We start from the raw sequence: 21,483 nt of genomic DNA, 5'->3' as shown, positions 1-21,483 counted from the left end.
TCTAGGTGTTTACTGCAGGAGGTCAAGTCCGGTCCTTGCTACTCTTTCATGGCCAGACTGTCCTTCTAGCTCTTAGCGGTGATGATAGCCTTGATATAGGTCTTCATACCTTTATTCACAGGTGCTAGACCTTGGGGTGCTTTTTAAATATGGAACATCATGTTCCTTAAAATTTTCTGAGGAATTTTCTTACGTCTTTACTAATTTCCTGTCTACTGTTATCTCAATTCTCATTTCCTAGAATTTCTATTAGATATTGGACCTTTTGGATTGAGGATCCATTTTTCTTATTTTTTTCTATTGTCCATTTTAAAAATTATACTTTATGTGAGATTTATTTGTTTATCTTCCAATTATTCTATAAAACTAACAAAAAAATCTGTCGTATTTTTAATTTCTAGGAGCCTTTTCTTGTTCTTTAATTGTTTCTTTTTTATCATTTTGTTTTTATTTTATAAATACAATCAATACCTTCTCTCGCATCTTTAATGATATTAAAGTTTCTTTTGAAGGTTTCTTTTTGGCATCATCTTTGTTTCCTCTGAGGTTTTTTGTGTGTATGGGTGTGTGGGTGTTTTTTTTAAAATATATCTTTATTGATTTCAGAGAGAGGAAGGGAGAGGGAGAAAGAGAAACATCAATGATGAGAGTCATTGATCGGCTGCCTCCTGCACGCCCCCGACTGGGGATCGAGCCCCCAACCCGGGCATGTGCCCTGACCGGGAGTTGAACCTTGATCTCTTGGATCCAAGGTCGATGCTCAATGGCTGAGCCATGCCAGCTGGGCACGCCTCTTTTTAAAAATTTATTATTATTATATTTTTTTAAATCCTCAGCCAAGGATATTTTTCCAGTTGCTTTTTCAGAGAGAGTGGAGGGTGGGGGAGAGAGTGAGAGAAACAGAGAAACATTGATGTGAGAGAGACACAACCTGCAACTGAGGTATGTGCCCGTGGCTGGAATCACTCCAGGAACCCTTCAGTCTGGGGGCTGATGCTCTAACCACTGAGCAACCAAGCCAGGGCTCCTCTGAGTTCTTTATTTTTTGTTTTCATCGTGGTTGTTAGAGCATCTCTTAACACCTCTGGTGTTTACTCTTAAGAGTTAAGGCACCAAAGCGCTGACCCGACTGGAAGCTCTATGTCCGTGTTTTGGGCTTACGCACGTGGTTTTCCCTGAGACAGACTGGGGAACCAGTTGGTGTTTTCACTGAGGCCTTCAAGTATCACTGTTTGCAAGTATTTTCTCTGGGGTAGCACCCTCCTATCTCCTCTCTGGCAAATTTATTCCGGATATTGGTGATTCCGGGTATTGGGGTGGAGATCTCACTGTGCAGCACTCAGACTCCCTCAACACTCCCGCTTTGGGAGGAACTCTGCCTCTGCCCACCTTAGCAAGGGGGAGAAGAGAGGTCAACAGACTGCTTGGCACCTGGGTGGGGTGGAGAACTGGAGGCTATAGTTTCTCCATAGATAGACTTTTAATTTAATCCTGCTGCCTCCTGCCCAGTTTTTTCTGTCCCTGTGCCCATTTTGGGTTCTGTACGGAGAATTTGCTTGCTTCTCATAGATATCCCTCCAACTCCCTTTGCAGGCCCTAAAGCTTGACCTTCCTTTTCTCTGCTCAGCCTTTTGTACCCCTCTTTTGAAATTCTGTCTCCAGATATGGTGTGTGCAGACATCTACTGATTTCCTAATGATGTATATGCATTTCACTACCTGTTCTCCTTAATGTTTCTCGGTGAATTTTGAGAGAAGGTCGTTGGGTGGGTACGTCTTTACTCTGCTTTTCTGAAAACAGAGTCTCACTTTAAAAAAAAAGTTTTTATTGACTTTAGAGCAAGAGGAAGGGAGAGGGAGAGAGAGAAAAACATGAATGGGAGAGAGAAGCACTAATCAGTTGCCTCCTGAACGCACCCCAAATGCACCCCAATTGGGGACTGAACCCACATCTGGGCATGTGCCCTGACAGGAAATTGAACTGGTAGCCTTTCTGTGCACAGGATGAGCCACACCGGCCAGGGCTCTCTCACATTTTTATAGCAGAAAACATGATTCACCATATTATGAATTCTTATGATCCCTTTTTTAAATTTAATTAAAGCCTAAATTTGGAGATAAAGCAAATTTTAATCTACTTTGGGCTTCATAGTGGCTAACCGGAAGAAATAAACTGTATAGCAAAAGGGTTGAAGGCACACACCACCGAACACCTGGATACAATACGAGTTTAGTGCACAGGTGTTCTGCCTACATGGCCACAAGTTAAACATCTGGACATGAGATATTTTCTTCTGTAGTTCTCACCAGATGTTTTACATCGGAACAGACATAGCCACGTAATTAAAGTAACTTGTGAGTGGAATGCTGAGTTCACCAATAAACTTGAGGCCACTCTCCTGTGCATCCTGAATGTGACCATACATAGGTGCTCGGCCATCACGATCTCAGCTGGTCCTCTGAGGCGTCCCCTCAGAGGGTCCGAGGAAGTCACACCTGCAGGCACTGATCTGGCCACTCTAACTGCCCTCCCTCTCTTCTCAGGAATCAGTTCAAGTATCACAGGGAAAAAGTTTTCAGTCTGTAGTTTTAGAGGCTGAAGAGCTGCCTTAGGATCTTATTAAATGCACATATTTCTTCCACATGTTGGATCTACAAGTCTCTCTCCCCCAACCCCCACCTCCAATTTTTAATTGAAAAAACTTTTCCTAATACAACCAATATATTTAATTTACGATTCGACAAACTCTCTTTGGCTTAAACACAGAACTGACTTGGACTAAAGGACCAGATGAGTTTGTTAGATGGGTGTTCTCTGTGGGATGAGAGGACCTTTGAAAGTCTTAAAGCCTCTGACAAGGCTTTTGAAAGCTGGCTGTTACACACACACACACACACACACACACACACACCACCCCCCCACACCTTTTTTTTTAAATCCTTACCCACGGATATTTTTCCCATTGCTTTTCGGGGGGGAGAGAGAAAGAGAGAGAGGGAGAGAGAGAGGGAAACATTGATGTGAAAGAGACATATCCAATGGTTGCCTCCTGCACACGTCGGACCTGGGATGGGGATTGAGCCTGCAACTGAGGTACATGCCCTTGGCCGGAATTGAACCCTGGACACTAGAGGCCACGGGCCAACGGCCAAACTATTGAGCCAAACTGGCTAGGGCCAGGAATCTATTTTTAATTACTCTTTATTTTTAACCTGTTTGTTAAGGTAGAGCTCCAGTCCCACCACCTCGGGGGAGTCTGCTGAGCCCCTTCCTTTGGTTGGCCTTGCTGCGCTTCATTGTTTTCTACCTGGAATTGTTTCCTTCGGGGCTTGACTCATGAAAGCCTCATGGTGATATAATGGACATCTATTTCCTGCTAAATACTTCTTCAGAAGAGGTACAAAGAAAACCACTAAGACACGCAGGTGTCCCGAGGCCACTGGGCCTGGCAGGGACGTACCCCTCGCGCTGAGCAGGAACACGCACAGCGCTGTGGTAAGTGTACTCCGTGGGCCGGGCTCCACGGCTGCCTTCCTGTGAGCGCGTCCCGCCGGCCTGGAAGGAAGCCGCGCCGGTTCTTTAAGATGATGCAGATTTTATCAGTGAGGAGCAGAGAACTCTTAATGAGAGCAGGGCTCACGCTGGCCTGAGAGCAAGGTCCTTTCTTCTCAGTTGTACGCTGTAGGGAACTCTCCCTTACCACCCAGGAGGCCGAGGTAACACAGGAAGGGCTGAGTGGGCCCTCCGCGGGCGGAATAGGGTCTGAAATGCCTGCCCGCTTAAAAATGCCTACATCGTGGGCCCACTGGGCGGCTTTGGGCTAAAGCACTCTTGCAAGAAGGCCCCTAAAGTGACATAAACATGGTGGATAGTCAAGGAAAATCTAGTTATAATTAATTATCCAGGGCAAGTCACATATACACACACACTAACAAAATAGAAAGCAGGTGTCATGTGCTTTTACTCTCTTTAATATGCTCTATATTTCCAAATTTTCATTTTGTTTTAAAATGATCATTTTTCCTTGATACAAAGATAAAGAAATTAGTAAACCCCCTGTCCTCAAGGTGACCAACATTAGCAGCTTTGTATATACACCTGTATCCTTTTAATTCAAACTTTTTTGGGGGAGGGGGGTGGTCACTGTGTCTTTGCAAAAAGGAGACCATAATATGAGCATTTCTTGTACCTTGACTTTCATTCTTTATAATACATCCCAATCCCCTCTCCAGATCAACAGATATTCTTAATTTGCTCCTTTTTATTGGTGCATAACATCACCACAGTTTATTCAATCATTCAGTTCTGAAAGACATTCAAGTTCTTTCCGATTTCATCACTACAAGTAAGTCTCTATTGCTCTACTATCCAACTATATTATTTGTAGTAGAAAATATCATTTAAAATATGGAAAAGGGAGATAATTAGTAGAAAATAAATAGGTACTGAATGATCAGATAAATGTATTAACATGTTACCTGGGAGTGGGGCCACGTACTATTTGTCTTACAATAATCATCTTTTCATTGTGGGCCTCTCTCCCACTGTAGACGGCAAATGCCTTGAAATCAGGAACCAGGCCTCTTTCCTGTCTCCTCCAAACTGCTGAGCACAGCCCCGCAGAGGGCGAGCATGCCAGGCCCCCACCACCCACATGCTCTCATAGTTTCTTTCAAAAACAGCTGTTTAGATTTCAGAATGAAATTTCCCCATGTGTACAGTGTTGTAAAATGGTGTATTCCCAGGCCACCCCACAGACTCTTACTTTAACCCATAATGAATGTAAAGTCTATACTTACACTGCTTTAGCTTCTTGCTACTTCTGTGGTAAAGAATGTTCTGAATTCCAAATGAGCATCTGCACACAGAGAGCCCTCCACTACTGTGCGTGTGTGTGAGAGAGAGAAAGACCCATCTTTCCTTCATCGCCCTCAAATGAGAAGTTTTCTCTCCCCTTCTGCTAATCTGGTTGTATGGGGAAATTAAGTAATCAAAATAGGAAATGTGATGACTAAATATGAAAGTGCCAGAAGGAAGAAAGGCGAAAAGAACAAATTTGACATAAACGTTTATTATTTTTCTTAGAGTTCTCATTCATGTTTGAGATCTAAGAATTTGAATTTATTGCTAAGAGCATAGCAACTAAAATTTGCATATAAGTGAAATGAAAATTTACAATTAGAAAAGATCCATTAGTTGTTATAGATTTCTCTTAATTCTTAATCTTTTTCAAATGGCCTATTTAAAACATGATGTGAATCAAAGCAAAAGGTTATTTAAATATTAATAATGATCATGGGATGTATCAGTTATTAATACTGATTGATGTTGACACAGGTTAATTTATAAATATCTTCTTATCTTTTCCTTTGGAGAGTCAATATTTGAACTGCTAAGCTTAAAAACAGAAATGCATTTTAAAAATAAATATAGGAGAAACTATATAGCATTTGTAGGAAAGATTATCTTCTATGTAATTTAAAAAGACATTTAAAAATTCTTAAAAGACTGTGATATAAGCTATAAGATGTATTAATTATTACTGTACTTTCTTTTTTGAAGTACTATGGAAGAAACTAGCTAAAACTTACAAGTAATTTATATAAAAATCATAAGCATTTCAAGGAATAATTTTCTGAAATTACCTATAAAATATTATTTAAAATTTTACATGAATAAAACTAAAATCTATTGTTAAAAATGTTAACTTTTCAATAGGAAAACATCATCCATAGTTCCATCACTCAAACACATGCACTATTAATGTGTTGATGTAGCTCCCTTTGGTTTTAATTATATGAACATCTTTGGGGTGCTCATACTATAAATACAAAATTTTTTCTTTTACTTCAATGTAGTATAAACATTTCCTACTATCATACTTATCTTAAGTTCATCATAAGCAAAAACACCAACAAGGAAAAATGTATACGTGGTAAAATATTTATACGTATTTTGAAAGATAACAGATTTAGGGATAATGTTCCTCTAATTTTTCAACGAGGGAAAAAGATTTGTCCAAAAAGTGTTATAGAAGCATCGCCATCACCCGTGGACGCTGTGAAACGAGGTCTTAATTCTCTTGGTTCTGCGTTACTGAAAAGCTGGGAAGTTCTCATTACGATAGGAAATTAAGCCGGGCTGGTGTGGCTCAGCGGTTGAGCGTCGCCCCATGAACCAGGAGGTGACAGCTTGACTCCCGGTCGGGGCACGCGCTGGGGCTGGGGCTCGACCCCCAGCAGGGAGTGCGCAGGAGGCCGCCCAGCTGTGTGTCTCTCTCATCGATGTTTCTCTCTCTCCCCCTTCCTCTCTCTGAAATCAATAAAAACATATTTGAAAAAAAGATAGGAAATAGAAGTGAGGATAAATGGAGACAGTCTGAGCGACTCCCGCGACGATGAACCTTAATGCTGGCTCCTTACCGGGGCTGGCGCGGCCGCGTCCGGGCTCTCGCAGCCTCTGTTCCTTGCTGCCCGTGTTCCGTCGTCTCCTTCAGTCTTAGTTTTTCATTCATGGTTGGTCATGTTTTCTTTCTTATCTTCAATTATTGGAAAATGAAGTAAAACTAATAGCCAGTTTTCATGGCCTTGATCTTTTTTTTCTTTAATGCAACAGAACATTTTCCTTTCATGAAATCTTACTCAAGACCTCAACATGTAAAACAGAAAAAAGCAGACCTTTTCAGGTCGTCAAGAGAGGAGTGGCGTCAAAACCCAGGGCCCACAGCTTGAGGTTGAGGCTGTTTCAACCAATATTTGCTTTCAAATTACAAAACGTTCAAGGCAAATTGTGAAGTTTCACTCGAGCTCACTGTTCTGCTAACGCAAAATCAGTTAAGTGAAAACGATTACATAAAGAGTTTCTGATAGGAAAAAAATCTAAAACATTTTGGATCAAAAAATAAATACATTTGAAGCCATTAAATTTTGGAACAAATATTGATTTTGTGGTGACAGAATCTCTGAAAATAATCACTGTTCCCTTGAAACAGTCTGAGGAAAATAGCATGTGTCTGAGACCCACAGCTGAATAGGTCTTTCATGTATGTTTTTTTTTAAGTTATTTTGCCGGGGGGGGGGGGGGCGCGTGTAAAAAGAATGAAGCAAAATTTTGCTTTATTTGTGGAGACGAAAGAAAGTTAAAGGAAGATAAATATTTTAACTTAGGAATTCAAAATGAAATATAAATAGACTAAATGGTTTCAGAATATCAGAAGTGCGTTGTATTTCCTCCGCAGATTCACCATGCAATGGACTGAGAAGGCCGTGGAAGAGCTGGCAAATTCCTCTAGCACATCCTTGCCTTTCATTGATGTCGGGGAGACAACTGGGACGTTTATAGACTGAGCTTTTAAAATCACAGAACCCTTCGAAATCTTTCCATTGATCTTAGGGTAACATGCAAAGTCTTTGATCTGACCTCTGCCAGTGTCCTTTCTCATTCACAACTGAAGTCACACTCGCCTTCCTCTGGTTCCCCGAGTATGCCAGCCCTTTTGTTTCTTAGGACCGTGGTCCCACTCTTCCCTCTGCCCAGGGGCTCCAATCGCACAATAGGTCTTCCCAGATGTAATTAGTTCAGATGAGATCACACTAGAGTATTGTGGGCCCCTCATCCAATATGACTAGTGTCCTTGTGAAAAGGGAAGGTTTGGACACAGACCCACACCCAGGGTGAACACCGTGTGCAGATGACGGCAGAGATCGAGGGGATGCTTCTGCAAGTCCAAGGTTGCTGGCAAACCTCCAGAAGCTCGGAGGCCTGGAACAGGTCCCTCCCTCACCAGCCTCAGAGGGAACCAACCCTGTGGACACCCTGGTTTTGAACTCCCAGGCTCCGTGACTGTCAGACAATAATTTAATGTTACTGAAGCCACCTGATCTGCGGCACTTTGTTACGGCTGCCCTAGGAAACTAATGCAGCATCCTCTCATTCGTCAGGTCTCGGCTTAAATGTCACTTTCTCAGAGGAACCTTGACCATCCAGATCCCCCAGGACTTTCTATCAAAGCTCTTGTTTACTTCCTTCAGAGCACAAAAACAAACCTGTAACTATCTGTTGGTCTGCCTGTGTGTTTGTCTGGTGACATTACCGCCTCTAGAATGTGGGCTCCAGGAGAGCAGGGGCCTGTCTTGCCCTGACCGGCAGCCCTGGCAGCCGCTCCCGGGGTGTCTGTGGCTCCACAGGCGAGGCGGGGAGTGTCTGCGAGTTGCCCCCAAGGAGGTGGCGGCAGCGCCCAGAGCGTACATTGCTCGTCGCGTGCATTTGGGACTCAGCGGAGAAAAAGTGTTGGCAGGAAGTGAGGGGATTTAAAAATGCTCTCAATTTTTTGTTTTATGACACTCTCCTGTCTTTCTGGTTGGCAAATTTCCAGACGTTAGGAAGTTTAAGGAAAAGGGACACACGCACGTCATCAACAGCCTCTGCATGCTGTGCGTGAGGCGCTCACGGAAACGCTGTGAAAGCCGCAGCAACCAAGTCTTCCGACGCTCAGACCCGGGAACCCTGTGGTTTGCCGAATGTATGTGACACGTTGGAAATTTGTTTCTTGTTTAACATATTTTTTATCCTTGCTCAAGGATATTTTATCCATTGCTTTTCAGAGAGCGGGAGGGGGAGAGAGCATCAGTCGGTTGCCTCCCGCACGCACCCCGACCGGGGCCAGCCTGCCACCTGGGCACGTGCCCGACTGGAATCGAACCCGGGACCCTTCAGTCCGACACCCTGAACACTGAGCCAAACTGGCTAGGGCTGTTGAACGCATTTTTAATACTCGTAACTATTATATTAATTCTTTCTAAAGAACTTCAAGGCAAAGCTATAGACACTTCTTCCTTCTGACTTTAAAAGTAATAAAAGCACTAGTTTATCACCATTCGGATGCAACAGAGAAATCACAGCAAAACACAGCTCAGAGAGTATTTCTCCCTTATTTCATCAGAAGAACGGGACAAAACTTACGTTTATTACTGAGGACTGGGTCATATATTACTCGGTTCAAATTCATGGTTTTCAGAGAATAACTGCGAAATGAACCTCATCTCAGAGTTTCTACACAGATGGCAGACACCGTCCCACGAGGTAACCGGCAGGGTCTCCAGCCTGATGCCTGCGACCCTGAACTTCGAAGGCTTTCTCGACGTTGGCAGAGTTCCGCTGCCTCAGCTGAGCTCTGACTTGGCTGTTTGTTCGACGTGGGCTCCACAGCGGCCGTCCCTGCAAGGCCGAGCCACAGTCTGCTCTGCCGAGTGTGCGACACTCACGCTCCTCATACACAGCAGCCCCTGCGTCACCGCACCGCCGCGGAGAGCCTCCGGGGTCTCGGGGACACTGGAGAAAATCCTACACCCTCCGCTTTAACCTACAGCTGTGACTGCAGATGGGGGCGACGTCGGTGCCATTACCGGGCCGATACAATGGCAGTTACCATGCCAGTCCCCCGGACTGTAAGAAAGCCGGGGAGGCAGAGATTTTCACTTCTCTTGTTCACTGCTGTATCCCCAGAGCCGGGGAAAGTTCTTGGGCACTAAAGAAATGTTTGTTATACTTGATTATTTTATGAACCTATTCTGATTTATTGGAAAAAGAAATTAAAAACCCATTCGAAAGGGGTTCACCTTGAATGTATCTTTCAATGTCTTCCTTAGCTGAGACCCATTCATGGAGAGATCGGTCGTTACCTGTCCAAGCAATCACTATCCTGACTCTACTCCCCTTCAAGGAAATGGGTCCGAATGCATCCAGGTAGCTCTTCCTTTCGGGGGCTTCATTCCACAGCTGGACATAAACATGCCTTGCTCAGGAGGTGACTCTAGTGTCATCAGACTGCTCAAACAATGGTTTTTGTATTAGACCAAGGGGTTTGGTCAGATTTCCTTGATATGGCACAAGTTACTTTTTCCAGAGACTTTCAAAATGGTTAGATTTTGGTATATTGATCCCCGCCCCCCCCAGAGATTTATGACTATATGCATCTCATCAAAGGGCTAAGAAATATTTCTTGATTGTGTATTTCAATACCATGTGGATTTTGGGGTCGTATTTACATTTTTGGTCTGCAGTGACATGTCATCGAGGGCATGAGACCAGAGTGAAATTTATTCTATGATTTATGAGCTTAGAGGCCTGGAAAATGAGAACCAATTCCCATGCCTCAGGGAGCTCCGGGGGCTCAGGAAAGGCTGAAGCTGGTGATGCCTCCCAGTCCCCTGGCTGGTAAGGAAGTGACAAGTACAAGGCTGTAGGGAAAGATGTGATGAGGTTAGTTTTAGATACGTTTAATTCGCTGCACCTGAGGAGCATCTAGGACCTATTCGGGAGTAGCATCCAGAGCTCAGAAGTCACAGATTTTGGAGTTATCACTAAATAGTGATATCTGAAACTCTGGGCATGGCTCAGAGCACTCAAAGGGGAGGAATGTGGAATGAGAAAATAGGAGGGTTGAGTACAGAATGTCTGGAAACACCATAATTTAGGGGCTGGCAACAGAAGAGGAGCCAGCCAAGAAACAGAACGGGACAGAGGGATGTGACAAAGGCACCATGGAAAACGGGCAGCACGATTGGCAGTCTTAAATGTTACATAGAAGACTGAGCAGCCGAGGAGTGGAAGCGGCCCTGCAGAAAAATTACTAGAAGGAAATACATAAAAATATCTACATGTCTGTTCTTGACTGGGGAGATTTCAGGTAGCGGATTTTCTTCTTTCAACTTTTCTGTATTTTCTGCATTCTGTACAATAAACATGGATTGCATTCATATATAAAAAATACTCTAATAAAGTCTACACTATTTTATGAGCACTAAGGCAAGTCATTATTAATTTACAAGTATTTGAGTGCCCATGTGCTGGGCACCGTGCTAAGGATAAAACAATGAACACGGGGATGGCTCTGTTTTTCACAAAAAGGAACGGCAGCTGGTTTGACAAGGGAAGCGGTGAGGGCTCGTGGGGTCCAATAGTAGGAGATGCCGCTGGAAAAGCAGTTTGGTGCCAGATTATAATGGAGTTTATTTGGGGGCGAAGCTAGGATTGGAACTGAGCCTTCTGAAGTTAATTTTTTATTTAATTTGGACAGCAGTGTGGCTGCTCGCCTGGAGAGGTCGGAGTTGGAAGACAGGGAGCAGGGCCACTGCAATAGCTGAATGAAGCCAGGCGGTGGGGATGGAAAAAGGTCCAGGTCCAGAGATACCTGAGGGCAGCATCAACAGGTCGATGGGGTCCTGCTAATTGGAAGTGCAGCAGGCGCTTGAATAACATCGTTTGTTTCAATGTTGTTTTGTTCTAACATTGATGAGATGCCGCAGGAACTTAACCCGTTTCTATCCATTAGCCTATGATAAAAGTGGTTTTACACGGTTTGTTTTCTTTTTAAAATGTTTATTTATTGATTTGAGGCGCGTGCGAGGGTGGGGGGAGGAAGGAGGGTAAAAGAGAGAAACATCGATTTGTTGTTCTGCTTATTTATGCTTTTCATTGGTTGCTTCTTGTATGTGCCCTGACCAAGGACGGAACCGGCAACCCTGGCGAATCGAGAAGATGCTCTGACCCACTGAGCACCCAGCCAGGGCCTTACAAGTAGTTTCACTGAAACTCTCAGAACCCCTCCACGATGCCGTTACTGAGGAATTCTTGTATGTTGGGGGGAGGGAGACCTCAAGAATGACTACTGGGTTTTAAACATGGGTGCATGGGTGGGTAGCATGACGACTATCCTACAGAGTTGGTATATAGTGCCTCCGATTGCCTGCAGTGGCCAGTGCTACAGGACAAAACAAGGGAGTGGCTGTGTCAGATTGGATTATATAAAAGGGGAGGAGCCGTGTGCATGTGATATCTGTCTGAGCCGCCCACAAAACCGAATCCTAGCCCCCATCCGTCTCCTCCCTGCATCTGCATATTTGGGCACTTTACTTTTCCCAGGCCATGGGAGTCAGTTCTTCTGTGACAAAGAGGGGTGCGGGGAGTGACTATTTCAGAAAAGTGTTTACATCTAAATAGCTGTGGCCTCCCGGGAAAGGACCTGCTCTGGGTGGAGAAGCTTGGGAGAAGCCCGATGAAACTTCCAGTGGGGAAGAAACAGATATAATTAGATGAGCATCATTTGTAAAGCAAGAGGCCCAACCCCAGCAGGTCCCACGTGCACTGTGTAAGTGTGAGCTATGCAGGCACCTCAAGGTGAGGGCGCCTCCCCTATCCTGGCACTCTCATGACCACCATTTCACAGTACTGAAGACTGAGGCCCGGGGCGGAGATGTCCAGCACTAAGTTATGGGGGGGGCCTCACTGGACACTGGCTGGAAGTACCACCGTATAAAGCCTCTTTTCTGGGCCTGCCACGACCAAGACATTTTTGCGCAAAATCAACTCACACCCTTGCCCATGTCCTCCTGAAATAAGGTAACTCCTGTGGCACAGGAGACAGCTGGGTCTGGGAGAATGCCGCCGCCCCCTGACCAGGGGCAGGCTTTCCTTATCGCTCTGGGCGGGGCACTGGGCTCCAGGTGGTGTCGCAGATGGCGGCAGCCCCTCCAATGGTTACACCCCTCCACCGCTATCGATAAGGGTTCAGAGACGGTTTTCAGGACGCCAGCCGCCTGGCCCAGGACTCGCACGAACACCTAAGGATCGCTGCCTCGTCAGTGCATTGTCCCTTCGAGGGGGCAGTGCCACCGAGTGACCGTCGCTCGGAGGAGCGCGCCTCTGAACGCCAGGTCCCCCTGTCCCCTGACCGCACGGCCGGCGAGAGCCCCTCTGGCGCCCCGGGACGCGCTCCTGCCCCCTCCCGGCCCACCGGCGGGCGCCCCGAGGCTGGGGAGGCAGGTGCCCGCCTTCGTCTCCCACGGCGCCCCGGCGCCACCCCGCGCAGCGCACCCGCGGGTCCGCGCGGCGGGTGTTCGCGCCCCGGGGCGCCGACAGCAGACTCCCGAGCGGCCGCTTGTTGCTCGCGCCGCCGCCGCCGCGACGTGGGGAAGTGAAAATGAAATAGACTTTTCGAGAAATGATGAAAGCGGCGCGCCCGCCAATGAGCGGCGGCGGCGAACTTCCGCACCTCCCGGCGCGCCCCCGCCTCCGGGCCGCGCCGCGCGAAACAAACACTGGGGAGGAAGGGCGGGGGGGGCGGGGGAGGAAGGGCGGGGGAGGGGGGAGGGGCGGGGGGAGGGGAGGCGGAGGGCAGGGAGAAGAGGGAGGGGGAAGGAAGGAGGAGGGCGGAGGGAGGGGGAGGAGGGAGGAGGGAGGGAGGGGGCGGGGGGCGGAGGGCGGAGGGCGGAGGCACGAGCGCGGGGCGGGGGGATTTCCAGCCTCGGCTCCTCGCAGTTTCCTCTCCTTGTTTTGCTTTCGATCTGGACCGTTCCGAGGCGAGCCGGGGACTAACTTTTAGTTTTGCTCCTGCGATTGTTCAGCTGACGGGCTTTCATTTCCATTTCTCACGCCCTAGCCACCCCTAAACCTTGCGGAGTCGCACTGGTAGCGTGAACAAGCACCCCGAGAGGTAACATTTTTCAAGTACTCGTCGTGACTGTCGCGGGTGCGCTTCTCTCGAGGGCATGTTCAGGGGGACCGGAGGGGCTGTGCGGGTGCCCGCGCGTCCAGGCGGCCTGACGCGGCGTGTGGCGGACGCGGACCGCTGGGCTTCACAAATACGGACGCCGACTTTTGGAGGAACAGTCGGCGCTGCTGCGGGTCGTCTGTTTTTAGGGGAAGCAGGTCCTGCCTGCTGCCGTGGCTGCCGCTGAGGCTGCGGGGAGGAGGAGGGAGAGGGAGGAGGAGGAGGCGGAGGGCGGCGGAGGTTTAATTTCACTTTTGGATTTGCAGATGCGGGGAGGTGGCTCCATGGACGCAGAGCTGCTCTGTGTGGCTCCGCGCCCCAGGTGTGGTGCGTGGGGCTGCAGGTCCCTGGAGCCGGGCCTCCTTTTACAGCAACATCATCGTGTGCAAGCGTGTGCGTGTGCAAGCGTGTGCAAGCGTGTGCACAGACGCGCCGCCCCCGGGTCGCCGGCGGGGCGCGGGTCCTCGGCGCCCGGCGCCCGCGCCTCTGCGGGCAGCCTCCAGGGTAAATAAGCGGGAGCCCGCGGCCCGCCGGGGCCCGGGAGGCAGAGGCGCCGCCCGCCGGGGCCGGAGGAAACTTGGTGGGGCGCCCGCCCACCCGCCGGGCTCGGGGAAGGGGCGCGGGCGCGCGGGCTCGGAGCGGGGCTGGGCGCCGGGCCTGGCCGCGGGGCGCCCGGCTTCCGCGGGGCTGGGCCGCCTCTCGGGAGGGACGTCGCGTCCCCCTTCCCGTCGGCCAGCGCCCGGCCTGGCCCTGGGGCTTTGTCACTGCGCTCGCCCCGGCGCGCGGGGGGCTCTGGCGCCGCGCCTGGGGGTCATCTGCCCTGGCTGCGGCCTAGCGCCCGGCGCCTCCGGCCCCGGCAGGCGCGCCCCGGGCCGGCCTCCTGCGCTGGGCCTGACCCGCCTCGGCTACGGAGCGGGCGAGGTGGGGGCGGGGAGCCTCCGGGGACCCGGCGGTGCCCAGCTGGCGCGCTCGGGCGCCCGCGTCCCCTTGGGGACGTGAGTGCCCGCCCCGCGCCCTCCGACCCCGCTCTGGGCACCGAGCGGCTCTGGCCCGCCGGCCGACATGGTTGGTGCGGAGCCGCGGCCGCCACTTCCTTTGCGCCGGGTCGGCCGGGCTCGTCCCCGAGCGCCGCGCGCCCTCGGCCGCTCGCGGCGCCACGGCCTGGGGTGGGCTCCGGCGCCTTCCCAAGCGCGAAGGGCTTCAGGGCGCAACTCGCCCTCCTGCCCGGGGGCGCTGGCACCCCTCTTTGGCCCCTGGTCCCGGCGCATTTGCCGCCCTCTCCCCCTTGCCCCTTTAGGAGGCGGCTGGCAGCCCGAGCCGGGCGCAAGGACTGTCTTCCGGGCACCAGTGGCGCGGCCCTGGCTCGTCAGCTGGGAGTGTGACTCCTGGGACGGGCAGCAGAGGCTGCCGCGTCTTGGCCGCTGGGCTTTCTCACTCGTTTTCTAACCCCGCGGTGGAGAGTGGGGAACTTGGGGACGCTGCGCCCGCCGCCTGCCCCTCGGCCGCCTCCCTCCAGCGTGGGCGGTGCGCGCCGCCAGGGGCTGGGGACCGAGCAGACGCGGCCCCGTCCGCGCGAGCGGCCTCCGGCCCGCTTTTGATGAATGGCTGGGGAGGGTGGGAGATAGTTACGCTTCCTGTTGTGGGTTTTCAGGAATCACCAAGTTTGCTGTGGGGCCTGCAGTCAGTTATTCGTTTTCAGGCCGATTGCAAATCACGTTGGAATTCAGCAGCCTGCAGGCTTGGGTGCTGCTCAAGGGCAGGTGCGGACGGGGGTCCGGAGGCGGGGGCCAGGGTGGACGGCCTTGACGTTGGACAGAGGCGCGCCCTCGCCTCCCAGACCGGAGGGCGGCCCCCGTGGAACCCCGTCAGGCCCAGGCTCAGGCTTCCCTGCTGATCTCAGCCCCCCCTAGTTTCTTGTCTTTTTCTTTTTTGAGGGAGGGAAGGGGAGGGGTGGGGAGAAGCCTTAAAAACCCAGGGAAAAAACTCTCTATTTTTTAGGAAACTTCAGGGGATGGGCTATTTCGAGCTAAAACTGGCGTTTCTAAGGGGTAACCTTGGGGCATCTATTGACTGATGCGGGCAAAGGCCGGAATTTCACTGTAATTAGTGAGTGATTATAATTTATAACTTAGCCTGTTGTGTAAGAAGTTAGGTTTTGGCCTCTCAGATCAAAGAGTTCTTGTCTGTTATGATTTGTGACTGCTTCTTAATATTAAACATTTATATATTTCATTCTCAATGAGTTGTCTTTTTTTCCTGTTGGCCTTGAAAAGTTAAGAGATAATGCCACATCTGTCAGACTGAATTACCTGTAAAAGTGTCATCGTAATCAAAAGTAAGGGTTTGTAGTTCAGTTGGAAGCATATTATGCCCACGAAATGGTTGTCTCTGAACTGTGGCCCCACTTTCTCTTTACTCCGATTTCTGAAATACTGTATTAGGCAAATACTCAGTATACCAAAGCTAGTTAAAGATGTTTAAGCTTCTTAGTGGAAACTTTGAAACTATGGGAGTTTTACATTTGATGTGCATTAATATTCTCATGTTTCCAAGGACACTGCACTTTTATTCTTAGTATTATCGAGTGTAAGCTCTGTTGCTTTTAGAGAATTTTCATACAATCTCCTTTTGACAGAGACCAGACCACTGAACTCTAAATGGGGTATCTGGGACATGGTTCCATTATGTGCTTTATACCAAAAAGGGCTTAAAGCAGACAAGGGCCTTTATTCATTTAGTAAATTTCCCTAGAACATTCACTATGCCCCAGACACAATGCTAGGCTCTGGATTCAACTGGGAACAGGAAGACAACTCCTTTACCCTCTAGGGAGATTGCATTCTAGTTAGTGAGCTGCCAGTGCACAACTAAAAAACAAACAATGTAATTATCATTTGGGGTTAGTTCTATGGACGGTAATAATATTACTTAACTATATATCTGATAGGGCTGCTTTGGGGAGCAGATGAGATACTGTGTATGAAAGAAGGTTGTAAGTGACAGCATTCTACCAAGGTGTGAGGCATTAATTTAAAGAGTTCTATCAGATTGTTGTTAATTTTAAAACGCCAGGAAATCCTGACTGTGGATTAAACACTGACTTTCATAGAATTTTCAGCAAGAGGGGAATTTACTTATTCTGAGACTATATAAATAATGGCAAGGAGTTAAACACGGAATGACTTTTATGTAAAGCATCATAGTGTTTAACAATGAAGTATGATATTATCAGTGAATTTCTTTTTTTGCCGGGAGAAAGGTTAGAGGGTTTTCATGGAGACCAAGTGATATGCAAATAACAATGGCTGGACCAGTGTATTTTCCCTTTTTATACCAGAACAAGATCTTCCCAAACTCGCTGTGCTTTAGTGTGAATCTTCATCATTTCTCAGACTCAGTTCATTATCTGTTATTATGGGTACGCCTTGACTGATTTTAGTATTTTGCCAAAATGTCTTTAAAGGGATTCCTTAACTTGTATTTTATGAATGCTTACTATGTTCCAGCACTGTATATGTGAAAATAATGTAACAACATGTGTGCAAATAGAATAGATAGTATATATTTATAATATATAACATAAAAATATGTAAAGTAGTATGTAAAAATAATATAAATTGCTATGAAATATGTTATTATTGACAACAAAGTCAGTTCTTTCGCCTGTATAGGACACCATGTTCCTGCCCACACAGGGGTCAGAGGTCAGGGCTTTCTGCCTGTTTGTTCCCTATGTTTGGCCTGAGTGTGTGTGATCAATATTTGCCCAGGGCGGGGTTGGGGAGTGGTCCTTGTGGTGGGAATGGGAGTGGGGAGGTTTGGTTACATCTTGATTTTCAGCAAAGAACAATACATTATCCAAGGGTCCAGATTCATGCCTGAGGCCAGTATCATATATAAAATACCAGGGAAACGCACAGGCAGGAAGTGAGGGCCACAGGCTCCTGGTGCTGAGTTGTAGCCGTCCCCAGGACTCGGCCTGGCCTCGTGGACTCATGCAGGAGGCCCTAGCTGCTAGCATTTTTACCTTCAGAGATCCCTTTAAAATTTTCTCCCCCCCCCCCACCCGCCCACCAGCTTCCATCTTTTGACAAACTGCCTCTGAAACAAATTGCGTTACATTGGGAAGACTTCATGTGCCCATTTTTATTACTCAGAAACACTTAGTTAGAGCTTCTGATTGACTTGCGAGAACTAGAATCATTAAATCTAGTTGATCTAATTCTAGCCAAAAAGTGATATATTGGACCGCCTGGGCAGCCGTTTTCTACGTAAGCTCATAGTCCTTTTAGGCTTCCTGAGGTTTTGAAACTAGCCCAGGCCCCTCCCACTGCCATCAGTAACTTTGAGTTCTGTTGAGGATTCAGGGAGACCCCAGGATATGAACTGTTACTAAATGAACACAAGTATTGTCCCCTTACTGCATTTATTTACTAAATATTTGTGACAACCAGTCATGTCCAAGGCTCTGTGTAGTGGGGGTCACAAGATGTCAGGAGTCCAGAAGCCTGGAGTTGATTTTCAGCTCTCTTATTCACTCGCCAATGACTTCCTCTTTCTGGACCTTAGTTTTCACATCTGTAAAATGGGCCTGCATAGTTCTGTCATCTCTGGACCAGACTTACGTGTGCTTCAAAATCACCTAGGGGGAGGGGCCTTTTAGAAACCACACAGGAGCCTTCAGATTTGAGCCTATATACAGCCCCGTCCTCTCCTTGCCTCTCCCGCCCTAAGGACCCCCCCTTCCCTCCAGTTAGCCTCTGATTCTCACCAGTGTGTCCTGGATCCCTGTCCCTCAGGTGTCTGAGCCAAGTGCTGAATCAAGGATCTCTCCCCAGAGCCAAATCTTTTTATTTTTTCATTGCCTCGGAGGCGGCGTTAGGTAAGAAGGTAAGCAAATGGAGCCTGTTACCCACATTTTCGACTGTGTTTCCAGTGGGGAATCTGTGGTCGCTCCCTGTTGGTTCTGCCCATGTTGACCTTGCTTGTCATGGAAAAATGGTCGTAGTGTCATGGTTGTGCAAGTTTAAATTTCCCGTCCTGCAGGGGCCAGAAGGACTTTGCGTTATGGGTATGTCTCTCTGTCTAGGAAGGCAATAAAGAGTTAGGGGTTGTTTCTGTTTTGGCGTACATTCCCCCTTTCTACTTAGGATTTAGCTTCGATAAGCAAGAAACTAGAGTTGAACGAAAATGTCCCCATCGCCTTGTGCCCTGTGCGCGTGCCTGTCGTCCCCGTTTTTATGAGAAACAGAAGGCTGTGTAGTTCTTTCTGATGATGGATTCTCAGCATTTTTATCTCAAGGGCAGGACCAATTTAGTCCAATAAAATACCTTTACTTAGGAGTTTGCGTGATAAAGGCCTGTCCAGTTTTCGTTAAACAAATGTTTATGAGAGTTAACTGCTTGCCGTGTAATTTTCATAAATAATTTCCTTTCAGGTGTACTTAGCAGTCTGTTGCTATCTGTGTGATAGCATTTGATGCTCACACACTAATGCCATCAAGGGAAAGATGAGCTTCCAGTTTAATTTGTTCTTATTGAGCTTACGAATGTTGGGTTTTTGGTAGGATCCAAGGAAATACTTTATAGGCAGAATACGCGGTCCTGGCCCCATAAGCTTAGAATCCTAATTTCACGAGGTTGACATTTTGAGTGAGAAGGAACTGCATACAAACTACTTGATTTCAGGTGGTATCTAACTTGCTAATTTTAAAGAGAGCTTTTTGTTGTTGTTACCTGGAGTGGTTGAAGATGATTAGGAAAATTACCATGGTTCAGTGGTTAGAGCGTTGTTCTGCCCACCAAAGGGTCTCGGGTTCAATGCCCGGTCAAGGGCACGTACCTGGGCTTCAGGCTTGCTCCCTACCCCTGGCTGGGGCAGGTGCGGGAGGCAGCCAGTCCATGCGTCTCTCTCACATCGATGTTTCTCTGTCTGTCTCCCCACCTCCCTCCCTTCCACTCTTTCTGAATAAAAGCAATGGAAAAAATATCGTCGGGTGAGGGTTACCAACAACAACAAAATTAGCGGGGAAGAGTGTCCTAACACCTAGGGAGGGTGTTGGTGGGCTGTGGGGCGGTGGGCTCACAGCAGGAGGGCATTGAACGGGGACAGCTAGGGGTGAGGTGATGCAACAGACGGAGGCTGGGAGTAGAGTAGCGTCCCCTGAAGTCTTGGGGGAGAGAGGGAAGAAGGAATCAGGCAGGTAGATTTTATTGTCTTGCCACAAATGTCATTGAAAGCATTTCGGAGGCCGTGGGAGCAAATTGGTAGTTAATTGATGATAACTGAAGGGCAAGTTGAAATGCTGGAATTACCCTCCCTGCTTCTGACTTTGGAGTTAGGCTTCGTATCCGTGGGATGATGACATCTGATGACATCTGATGACATCTGGGCATCAGCCAGCTTTGCACAAGTAGACAGGAGGCTCCGGGTGGTTGTCACTGGGATGTGGGTGAAGGCACCCTAGAGGCCGTGTGAGAGCTGGAGAGGGTGGAAGACTTGATCCCCCCAACCCGAGGCCTCAGACTGAACCCAGGATCGCCCTCGGGGGCAGCCTGGGCCTGAGAGAAAGGTGCGTGTGGGTAAAGGAGATGAGAGATGCCGCCCTGGCTCTCTCTGCCCTCCTCTCTTCCCCCGTGCTGGTCTTGCTGCTGCTGTTTTATTTTTGTCAGGTTGTAAGAGGTGACTAGGGAACCAGGAAAACAGAACGGAAGGGCCAATGCTGTGTTTCCCTGAAGAACAGATGGCCCAAGTTAACATCGAACCCTGAACGCCGTGACTGGGTGCTGCAGGCCACTGATTTGGGAACTGAGCGCTCCGTGCTGTGCGCGGAAATTAACTTACGGGGATTCGGTTTAGTGTTGTATACTGAAAGTCTTAATGTTAAACTCCCTGTTCCAGTAGCTCCCGTTCTAGGAACGTCCTCACATGAAGTAACCAGAGACGGGGCGAAGATTTATGTACAAGGGTGTTTATTCTACTAGCTTTTGTTATAGTGTAAGTTTGGAAACAACCTAAATACCCAACAACAGGAACACATTTAAATGAAATATGGCACTTCCAGACCATGAGTGTAGATAGCTTATCAGATGCGTGTTTTGGCATTTAATGATAGGAAAATGTCTGTGTTACATGTTGAGTGGAGAAAAAGAGGATATTCAGTTGGGACCTTAATTTTGTTTTTTAAATGTGTGTATATTTCTATGTACATCATTTAAAAAACCACCTGGAAGAAAACATTTGGGTGGTGGGACTGTGGGTGTTTGGCTTTCACGCCTCCTTAAACCACTTGTACTTTCTTTCTTTTTTAAAAAAATATAGGTTTATTGATTTCAGAGAGAGGAAAGGAGAGGGAGAGAGAGAGAGAAACAATGATGAGAGAGTCATTGATCGGCTGCCTAGCCCACAACCCGGGCATGTGCCCTGACCGGGAATCGAACCCCGATCTCCTGGATCCTGGGTTGAAGCTCAACGGCTGAGCCACGCCCGGCCAGGCAAACACTCGTATTTTCCACATTTAATAAAACAGCACAATTACTTTTATAAGCAGAAAAATGTATTCTCCAGGCAACTCTGAAGTCTCCCGTCTGACCTCACCTCTGGTAAATGGGAGGCTGGGGCGAGTGAGTTGGTCGTGGCCGTTGGAGAGGTCCCTCTGCTTTGATGTAGGAAGCCGGGCTCTCGATCAGGGCTTTCCCAGCCAGGGACAAGGGAAGGTCCCCCACAGCTCCTGCTGGTTCATGACCCTCAGGCTGATGGCTCTGTGGTGAGGCTGTGAGAGGTCTGAGGTGGTGTGATACGTCCTTTCTGTATGTGAATTCTGCAGACACACAAGGTGCTGGCGGAGGAGAGAAAAGTTCACTACTGGTCTTTCCAGCCAGGCAGCAGCCAGGGTGCGGTTGCTGCCTTGGTCCCCATGCCTGGCCCCTCCTTG

The 21,483-nt window shown here is 48.3% G+C and overlaps 1 protein-coding gene and 1 pseudogene across 2 annotated transcripts in view; one reads left to right on the top strand and one right to left on the bottom strand.

Annotated features, from left to right (window-relative positions):
- Positions 1–11,714: 11,714 nt before the first annotated feature.
- LOC148093627 (uncharacterized) lies at positions 11,715–13,835 on the bottom strand (annotated as a pseudogene).
- IRF2 (interferon regulatory factor 2) overlaps positions 13,308–21,483 on the top strand; it is a 69,692-nt gene continuing 61,516 nt past the window's right edge. Inside the window, exon 1 of one of the 2 annotated variants that reach the window (XM_016211279.2) lies at positions 13,308–13,492. The gene's annotated coding sequence lies outside the window, so the exon portion shown is untranslated. Of the gene's footprint in view, positions 13,493–13,803; positions 14,054–21,483 lie in introns of those variants that run through there. The other variant, XM_087814079.1, reaches the window with a different exon arrangement.

This window comes from Miniopterus natalensis, chromosome 2 (assembly GCF_054644295.1).
Source record: "Miniopterus natalensis isolate mMinNat1 chromosome 2, mMinNat1.hap1, whole genome shotgun sequence".
NCBI classification, from domain to species: Eukaryota; Metazoa; Chordata; class Mammalia; order Chiroptera; family Miniopteridae; genus Miniopterus; species Miniopterus natalensis.
The sequence above is the reverse complement of the archived record's forward strand: the minus strand, read 5'-3'. Positions and strand labels throughout refer to the sequence as shown.